Source organism: Elephantulus edwardii, unplaced genomic scaffold (genome assembly GCF_000299155.1).
Source record: "Elephantulus edwardii isolate Elephantulus edwardi_28Jun2011 unplaced genomic scaffold, EleEdw1.0 scaffold00264, whole genome shotgun sequence".
Classification (NCBI taxonomy): domain Eukaryota; kingdom Metazoa; phylum Chordata; class Mammalia; order Macroscelidea; family Macroscelididae; genus Elephantulus; species Elephantulus edwardii.
In genome coordinates, this window is record NW_006400014.1 from 1,201,892 (window position 1) to 1,206,630 (window position 4,739).

The window sequence follows — 4,739 nt, forward strand, 5'->3', positions numbered from 1 at the left end:
GACCTCTCCAAAGTACTGAAGGGCAATGATGTCAGTCTGGAGACTAAAGTGCACCTGATACAGGCCATGGTCTTTGCAATCACTTGCTATGCCCCAGAGAGCTGGACAATGACTAGGGATGATAGAAGGAGAATTGATGCCATTGAGCTGTGGCACTGGAGAAGAGTATTGAATATACCATGGACTGCTAAGAAAACGAACATGTTCATTCTAGGGAGAGTTAAACCAGGCTGTTCTTTGGAGGCAAGGATTCTGAAGCTTCATCTGACATACTTTGGACATGTTGCAAGGAGGGACTAGTCCTTGGAGAGGGACATCATGCTTGGGAGGGTGGAGGGACAGCACAGCAGAGGAAGACTGTCCATTGATTTGATGACTGGGGTCATGGGGGTAGGTGTGTTGGAAATAGTGAGACAGGCACAGGATAGAAAAGGTTTTAGGGGTTTTGTACACAGGGTCGCTATGAGTCACAGGCGACTTGACGGCACATAACAACAAAAGCATTTTCAAGATGAATGCAGCAAAGAAGTGGGGGCATTGCAAGGAAATGATTATAATACAAATAAGAAAATGGTATAACACATATATACCACATTAGAAAATATCCCACAGGAACACAAAAGACGAAGCTAGGTTGAAATAAAGCAAAACAACAACTACATAAAAAGTTAAAAGGGATGTGAACTGCCCAGCATATTCCTGGCAAGGAGAAAGGCTACTGCAATTTTGTGGGGCCGTTGTTCTGTGCCATCAAGTAAGCACTGATTCATTGCCGACTCTCCAGCATATTTTCACAGGTTTTCAATCACATTGGAAAGGGCTATCTTTATCCCTAGGAACAGTCATAGATTCACACTGCTTGTATTTGGGTTGAAGGAGGTTGCTTATCTTTCTCTGGTGGAGAAGTTTGTGGATTCGAACCACGTACCTTTGGGTTGGCAGGAGAGCTCTCTATAGATTTGTCTTTTCTGGACATTTCATATAAATAGAATAATATAGTCCATAGTCTTTTACAGCTATCTGTTTTCTCTTAAAATAATTTTTTTGAGGATCTTATGTACTGTAGCATATATCAGACTGTCTTTCTTTTTGGAAAGTCTTTAAAGGATAGTCCATTTGTACATAATTTGTTCTTCTTTCCACCAGTTTAATTAAATTGACAATGTTTTTATTTTCTTTATTTTGTGATGAATTACATTGGGGAAGTCTGCAGTCAGGGACTCCTCCAAGGTGCTAAAAAGCAATGATCAGTCTAGAGACTAAGGTATACCTGATTCATGCCATGGTCTTTGCAATTACTTGCTATGCATCAGAGAGTTGGACAATGACTAAGGATGACAGAAGAATCCATGTCTTTGTGTTGTGGTGCTGGAAAAGGGTATTGAACATACCAGTGGACCAAGAGAACAAACAAATCTGTTCTGGAAAGTATGTAACCAAGTTTCTCTTTGAAGACTAGCATTTTGAAACTCTGTCTCACATACTCTAGGCACCTGCCCAGCAGGAACTAGTCCTTGGAGAAGGACATCATACTTGTAAGGGTGGAGAGACAGTGTGGGATAGGAAGGCCCCAGCTGAGCTGGGTTGACACAGTAACTGGGGTAATTGGGGTAGGTGTGTTGGAGTCCGTGAGACTGACATAGGATAGGGCAGGCTATTGTACATGGGGCCACTATGAATCACAGGCAACTCAATGGCAGATAACATTATGAGTTATTTTGTTTTGAGTATTTGTATGTAAGTCCTTGTGCAGACCTACGCTTTCAAGTCTCATGTATAGATATATAGGTGTGGAATTACTGGATCATTTGTAAGATTCATGTTTGCCTTGTTAAGAAACTTCTGAATTTCTTAAAAGTGATGTACTATTTTATGATACGCTTTTTAAGCATAAGAAGGATGTGATTCTATTTCTGTGAAAATGAGAAACAAACAAACCCATAAGTTGAATGTGAAGGTAATTTAATTTTGAATTAATTTACCTGTTCTGAGCTTATAAAATGTTTAATCAGACCAAAATGTCAAAAAGAATTCTTAAAACTGCAAGCACCTGGCTAAGTAATTATAGTTGTTACTAAATGTGTGTTGTTTCTTAGGGGTCAAATTAAGACAGAGAAAGTTACCAGAGCATCTGTGTTTGTTTGTGTGTGTGTTGTGGGTTTGTTTTTTTGTAAGTACTGTTATTTTCCCACCCCTCAGCTAACGAGCTTGTTTGGCCTGATTTAGGATGAACGTGGCCATGGTGAGTTTAGAGCTTGGCAACTACTTCATTCAGGGAATTGCTTCATGAATTTACAATCATCCATAAGGCATTTTCAAAATCAGAGTCCAGAAATAGGCTGCTAGCAAAGAGGTTGCATACTAGTAATTTGTCGGAAACTATTGGAAAATATTGTTGTTAATTGCTGCTTGCGCAAAACAGGCTTTTCAGCTATAAATAAATAGTATTTTAAGGAGAAGGAAATCACCATGAGTTCCGATGACCAGCAAGATAAGTCTTCTCTGGCCCAGGACACGCTGTGTCAGAACAGAATGACTAACATGCCCATGTTTTTATCTTTAGAAGATAACACTTTACAAAATGGATTTTGAGGTGTCTTCTATTACTTGGTCCATAACGAAATCACACAATGTATATTTTTATGCGAGCTCTGGCGTCCTAGTCTATAGGAAGTTGTGCTGCTAACCCAAAGGTTGTTTCCCCTCTGGTAGTTTGAATTCACCAGCGGCTCTGACTGAGAAAGATGGGCAATCTCCACGCATGTGACTCATAACCTCAGAAAACCCATTGGAGGGTCAGCTATGAGATAGTTCCAACTGGACATCAATGAGGAGAGGGGCAGATTTGAGTTAAGCAGAAACCAAAACCCAAAATCCAGGAATTAATAGTTCATCTCAATCCAGGGCTTTTTAAGGATTCCTTGGGTGGTACAAATGGTTATGCTAAATTGCTAGGCTGATAATTCAAGTCGACCCCAAGGAACCTCAGAAGACAGGCCCAGCTATCTGTTTCTGAAAAATAAACCACTGAGAACAGAGTTGTCATGAGTCAAAATTGTTTGTATACCATCAAAGAAAAACCCATGGCCAACAAGCACTCACAACCACCCTGAAGGGCAGAATATCCCCACTCTTGAGGGTTTCCACAGCTCTGGGGGTGAAGGGGGTAAGGAGGTGCTCTATCAAGACAAAAGCAAGTGATTGAGATCCACTAGCTGCTCCACTAGAGAAAGACGGGCAGCCTTCTCCCGTGCAATTCACAGCCTTTGAAGACCAGGTGGAGGGTCAGCTGTCACTTCTGACTTAACTGCTGTCAGCTGCTTGAGGTAGGATTTTCCAAGGCTGTCGTCTTGATGAAAGCCTATTGCCACATCTTTCTTCTGCGAAACAATGGGTGAGTTTAAAAAGCCCATTTTTTGCTTAGCAGTCAAGAGCTTTAGCCACTGTACCAACAAGGAGAGGTTCAAGAATTCCAAGTCCAAGAACTTAGAAAGTGTACTTTTTTTCCCCCCGAAGGCAGTGAGTATTTTTTTATAGGAGTAGGGAGAGCATGCCCCATATCCCAAAAGTTCTTTAAAGGTGGAGGAAGTTCCATATAACATTGTTGGCCCCAAGGAATTGCGTACTGTTGGGACCCATCTTGAGTTTCTCTCATTCACCAAGAGAAGCTGAGGTGCTGGGCTATACCTCAGCAGTTTCCCTCTCTCTCTTCCTCAGCCTCAGCCTCAGCCTCAGCTCGGACCTGGCTTTTCACAAAACTTCCACGAGCAGCAAAGGCCACCCCACACGGCTCCATTTGCTCCAAATGCTCATTAGAAATGGAAAGCCAGTTTTGATAGGCTGCACTGCTTGATCTTGTCTCATAAAACAAAGATCAGTACTAATTGCAGCAAAAAAGATGTTCTCGGCGAGCTCTGGTGGCCTAGTGGCAAGAAGCTGCAACTACAGTCTCAGAGGTGCATGGTTCAAATCCACCAGATGCTCTGCTGGAGAAGGAGGAACAATCTCCTCCTGTACCAGTCAGATCTGATTTGACGGTACACACAAAAAATAATGAAATTTAAAAAAAAAGATGTTCTTGTAGTTGCATCGTATTGATCAGTTCGTGGTTATTACCTTTGCTTTCTTCTCTAATGTTCTGGTTCATTCATACCTCGATATTTATTCACCTTTCAAATTTTCCCATGAGATCATTACAAACAGAACTCTCAGAAGACCCCCTGAAACTCCTGCTTACGAAGCCATCTCAAGTCAAGCAAGCTAATCCAGGATGGGAAAGGTAGTGTGAACCATTACTTTTAAGTGGAAGTGTAGGCAGGGTTTGGGTAAAAGCCTAGTTGTTGTTACGCACCCTTGAGTCAGAATCTGTTCTTAATTAATCCTCCAGTGGTTTTTCAGAGGCTATAAATTGCACAGGAGGAGATTGCTCATTTTCCTCTTGTGGAGTAACGAGTGGTTTAGAACTGCATGCTTTTGGGTTGGCAGTGCAACTCCTTACCACTAAGCCATCAGGACTCCCCTAAAGGTCTGGAGGTGACAGCTTTTCCTAATTATTCCAGAGACAATTAACCCAGTAAGCACAAGTAAGCTCTAAACTCTACTTACTTTTATTTAGGGAACTCTGGTGACCTAGTAGGTAGAGAACTGGGTTGCCAACTCAAAGGCTCATGGTTTGAATCTGCCAGCTGCTCTGTGGGAGAAGGATGGACAGTCTCCATCTAAGAAATTTACTGTCTCCA